Consider the following 4,987-nt stretch of genomic DNA (forward strand, 5'->3'; position numbering starts at 1 on the left):
GTGTGTGTGTGTGTGTGTGTTTAATGCCACTCATTTATCCTGCTGCTTTTATTATATTTGTTTTCACTTCCTTTGGCATAAATCATTTTTATTCTGAAGTTACCCACCCTGGGTGCTTCTCTTAAAACTGAAGTGTGGATTATACAAACTTAAATAAACAAACTATGACTCCCACTTAATTTCCCCCCAGTTATAATTTGTGCTTTATCTGAATGTGAGCAGCAGGTATTCTTGCCTCCCTCTGATGCAGCAGCAAACACAATGGCAACCACAGAAAGAAAGAAAGAAAGAAAGAAAGAAAGAAAGAAAGAAAGAGGGAGTTCTGAGGTGCAGCAAGGTAAACAACAGTGATACCCAACCAATAATACGAAAATTTGTGAGAAAGAGAGTGAAACAGATAATGCTTTTGCTAATTAACAGTAGGAATGAACATGAAATGAAGCATAAATGATTTTACTAGTCTTGTTAACTGAAAATCCTCATGGATTTCCTTAAAATTTCTCAAATTTCAGCACCAACTCCTGATGAAGCATCTTGAATGGATCCATGTGAAATATGCAGCCCAGTTTGGGTGCTCTGATCCTTCACACAATTAGAATCACATGAAGCACAGAGTGGACACGTCCTACCCCACTCCCATGCCCTGTTGCCATCCTTGTGCAGTCATCCTCCCTAAGTTGGAGGCAAAGGTCTGCAGCAGAGTAGCTGCTTTACTTCTGTAGGGTCCCTGTGTATTGTAGAACACTGGAAGATCAAGGTTCTAGGTTGTACAAGGAGTCCACCATGAACAATGCAAGATCAGAGCTTCAGAAATTATCCCTCTGACTCATGGGGGAGTGATTGGGTTGGCATTGAGGGTGAAGCTAGTGTACTCATCCTCACTCCAGTTTGAACATCCAAAGTGAGCTTGTACCATCTGTATAAGTGAGATGCATCAATGGAGCTAGATGTTCAGAAAATGCTACACTAGGTCAGCCAGGAAGAAACCAACATACTCTGGGGCAGTGTATGTTCCTATAGCTGAAAAGAGGAAGGAAGATAATGTGGTGGGGTGTGTGTGTGTGTGTGGTCACTGGCACAGGAAGAGGAGTGCGGGGGTAGTGCTCCGGCAGTGTGATCCTGGTAGGGTGCCATCGTGGCTGCCCCCACCTACGCTGGGTGCCATGCCCCTGCAGGCGGCATGCCCCACCTCCAGGATGCCCCAGAACATGCGCCCGCCCCCGCCTGCCAGAGCATGAAACTCCGCCACTGGGTGTGGTTCCTGGCAATGCGAGTGTGTTCCAGAAAGCCAGCTTGGAAAAAATGGTTTTGTAGCCTGAACTTTTAAACTACATGTAGTTACATTATGAGAATAAAACAATGTAGAACATAAACAACAGCAAGGCTTATTGCTGCTCTGCAAAAGAAAAAAGTTGCAAAAAAAATCCCACACCTGCTGATGCAGTTTTTGTAAGTTCTGTGAATGTCTCTGCCTTGCAAGATCCTGTTTGTATTATTCTAGTTCATACTAATATAAGTAATATATTGTAATTCTGGACCCAGATGAGCAAACCAGGAAAGCTGAATCCTAGTCCTGAGATGACCAGGAACTGATGCTACATACTAATTATATCAAGTTTAAATTACTGGCCTATACACAAAACCTGCAGGGAAGGGAGATGGCAGAGTTCACTAGCCAGTGTCATTGGAAAATGTTGAAAGGAAATATTGGCGCCTTAAATAATGTTGTTTGGACAGAGAGCTCATCCTTCAAAGTTCATCCTTGCCAATTGAAACACTCAACCTCACTTTAGTCAAGTGCTACAAGAGAAGATATGTTTTGTACACATATTGGATTTTTTTTTCCTGGGGAAAAAATAAAAATAAAAAGGAAATATATCTTGATTTCGGCTTTCCAGGGGACAGTTAACATACAATCTTACAGTAACTGCAGCATCAGCTGGGATAGTTCTGATGCATATGGAAATGAATCATACCATCTTTTGTTAAGTACTGGAATTATCTGCTTAAGACACTATATTCATAATTTCACTTGCACATGATTCGTGAAATGATGGAGGACACTTTCAGCCCCATGATTACTGCTTCTTGCTCCAGGAAGATCAGCATTCAGTGCTGAAAATATACTGGGGCAATGGGGACTACAAGTGCTCTATGAAATGTTTGAAGGAGTTTTGCCGTACGATTTTTGCAGCCCATTGGAATCAGCACTCTGCTTGGGCTTTGCACATTGGAGGAATAAGCTCATTTCTCAGTGCTACCATTATATCAAGTATTATGGTTGATATTCTATGCGGTACCAAAACAATGATAAATAAGTCTCATGGTAAATATAACACCATGAAAAATAGGGCTGCACAGCTCATCAGTTATATCACTTTGCTACTTTTAAAGCTCAGTATGCTGCTATATAATGGGAAAGAAAACTACAGCAGCTGGGTTTTTTAAGGTGGGGTAGGTGAATTTATTTTCAGTTTTAAAAATTCACATTGTGTTGCAATAGAAACCCATGAGGATGATCAAATCAAATAAGCATTTTAACCACTTGAAAAGTTAGGTATTAATTCATCCTAGCAGATTTTTGTTTGATTTTATTTATCTAGTACTTACGCACCTGTTCATTCATTTTGATTGTTTTACTAGATATGTGAAGGAATATGGCAAATATCAGTCACAGGGAGAAAAGACCAAGGCCATATTTATTTGACCAGGGCCAGTTCATCAGGTCTCCTGGGAGGGGGTAGCGAATATGATGCCCTCCAGATGTTGTGGACCACAACTCTCATAATTCCTGACCATTGCCCTTGCTCCCTCGGACAGATGGGAGCTGTAGTCCACAGCAGCTGGAGAACAACATGTTGGCTACCCGTGTCCTAAAGCATCTCAACAGGTCCCTTGTTTGCTTAAGTAAAGAACTATCAAATTCAGAGAAGTACAAATTTTGAAGGATAGCTGTGTTTCGGATAACTTACTATTTCAAAAAGTTTAAAATAGGAAGGATCTCATTAAAATTCACACCAAAATGAATTTATCCCCCATCCTTAGCAGCAACCCTCTGAAACCTTGCCAGTGAGGACTATGATGGCTTTCGCTTGCTCCGCCTAGGAGATTCCTATGAAATAATAAGTTTTCTTTGGATTCAATGAATGTGCGTTTTACCTATTCATTCACTCCCTCCTCAGACATCTTGGGCTACCTTTCAAAGGACTGTAGGATTGCTTACCTATTATCAGGCCTCACCTTTCATCATCATATTAGCCTCCTAATTTGTTATTTTTAAGGAGGGTGGACATATTTTATTTCTAGAAACAAAGCCAGTGAACAGTAATTGGTGTTTGAGATACTCAACCTGGTGCCTTCCAGATGTTTTGGAACTACAACTCCCATCAGCCCTAGCTGGCACAGCCAGTGAAAAGGATGATGCAAGTTGTAGTCCAAAGCATGTGGAAGGTACCAGCTTGGGGACATCTGCTCCAGAATATCCTGAAAGAAAACAAGAGTGGCCCATTCATAATGAACAAACATAGCAAATCTTTCAAGTTGAAGAATTTTTTTCCATCATATGTTGATGTTTTAGAAATACTCTTTTTTCCCATTTTAATTAGTGCATGGAAGAAATCACATCAAGCCTCAAGCCCACAAAGAAAACATTTTTCCCCCTGCTCATGTCAAGGTATTTACATAGATCGCAGGATAATACTGTTTCAAAAAGCAACGTAATTTATTCACCTTTTAATCAATGTCTCTTGAATGATACAGAGAGAGACAAGAAGAACTTAATTGCAGCATGGACCATGGGAGAAAAGAGATGAAATGGAAAGGTCACTCAGATGTACGGACTCCACCAAGTGGAAGGTCAAAGTGGTACTAGGGGCTTGTCATCACCATTTTCCAGACCTATTTGGAGAGCAAAAAGACCGAGAAGAAAATTAGCAGGATGAGACTGATTTTGAGACATAAATGAATGGCATAAGGACTAGTGAATCTGCACAAGTTCCATGAACTAATTCATAAACAGTTGGAATGAAGCCATGGAAGCTTAAACAATCCCATCATTATAAATGTTAAAGAGGTTGCGTGGCATTTGTAATACAGCAGGTAAGAACATGGTAAAAAAAATATGCAAGCATATACCTTTACCATATTCTTACGTGCTGTGTTTAGAAGTCCACACCATGACACGGTGGTTTCTAGTAATTTAGTATACCAGAATATGATGCTACTCCAAGTGAGCTCTCACTCATTGTTCAGTCTCCCTGCAGACTGGATTTGGCCTGGCAACCATAAGAAGATTATGGTAAGCTGAACTCTGCACTTCTTCATGTTCCAGGGTTGTTGTTGCTTTTAAGAAGCCAAACTTTGTTTGCCCTGACCACATCTCTGCGTATCCTTGCATATGAATGAAGTATGTTACAGTGACATCTTGTCAACTCAATGCTTATTTATTTATTTACATATTAAGATCCCTAGATCACCACATCCCAGAGGCCTAGCATAAATAACTGAACTGTGCAAATATAGCAAGAGACAGTTCGCTGTCAGAAAGGCTAAGAATCTAACACTCATGTCAGTAGCTTCCAGAATGAGAACCATTTAGGCTGCAATCCTCTGCACACTTACCTGGAAGTAAATCCCACTGAACTTATTGTTCTTACTTCTGAGTAGATATGTATAGGATTTGCTAGGATATGTAAGGGAATAATGGAGATCTGTTTGAAAGTCACTCTCTCAGTCCTGAAAGTTTGTTAAAATGGAAATGATACTGATTTGCTGATAAAAGTGTCATGATTTTTAAAGAGATAAGGGCCAAACTATGGAAAATCACAGTCAAACGTAATGAGGTATAAAGTGCCAGTTAGTGCATGAAGGGTTTAAGACCAAAGAGGTCTGTTCCTAGACTCAGCGAGATCACATCCACTTACCTCAGTGAGGGAGGAAGTGAAGCTGCTTCTCTTCTCTTCCTTTCCTCTCCCTCCCAGCTATATAA

The 4,987-nt window shown here is 40.5% G+C and overlaps 1 long non-coding RNA gene across 1 annotated transcript; it reads left to right on the plus strand.

Annotated features, from left to right (window-relative positions):
• Positions 1–787: 787 nt before the first annotated feature.
• On the plus strand, positions 788–4,419 carry LOC309539879. Its single transcript, XR_014223023.1, has 2 exons — positions 788–970; positions 3,760–4,419. It is a non-coding gene; the product is annotated as an uncharacterized lncRNA (long non-coding RNA).
• The last annotated feature ends 568 nt before the right edge of the window (positions 4,420–4,987 follow it).

The sequence above is a fragment of the Podarcis vaucheri genome (genome assembly GCF_965113315.1).
Source record: "Podarcis vaucheri genome assembly, chromosome: 8".
Classification (NCBI taxonomy): domain Eukaryota; kingdom Metazoa; phylum Chordata; class Lepidosauria; order Squamata; family Lacertidae; genus Podarcis; species Podarcis vaucheri.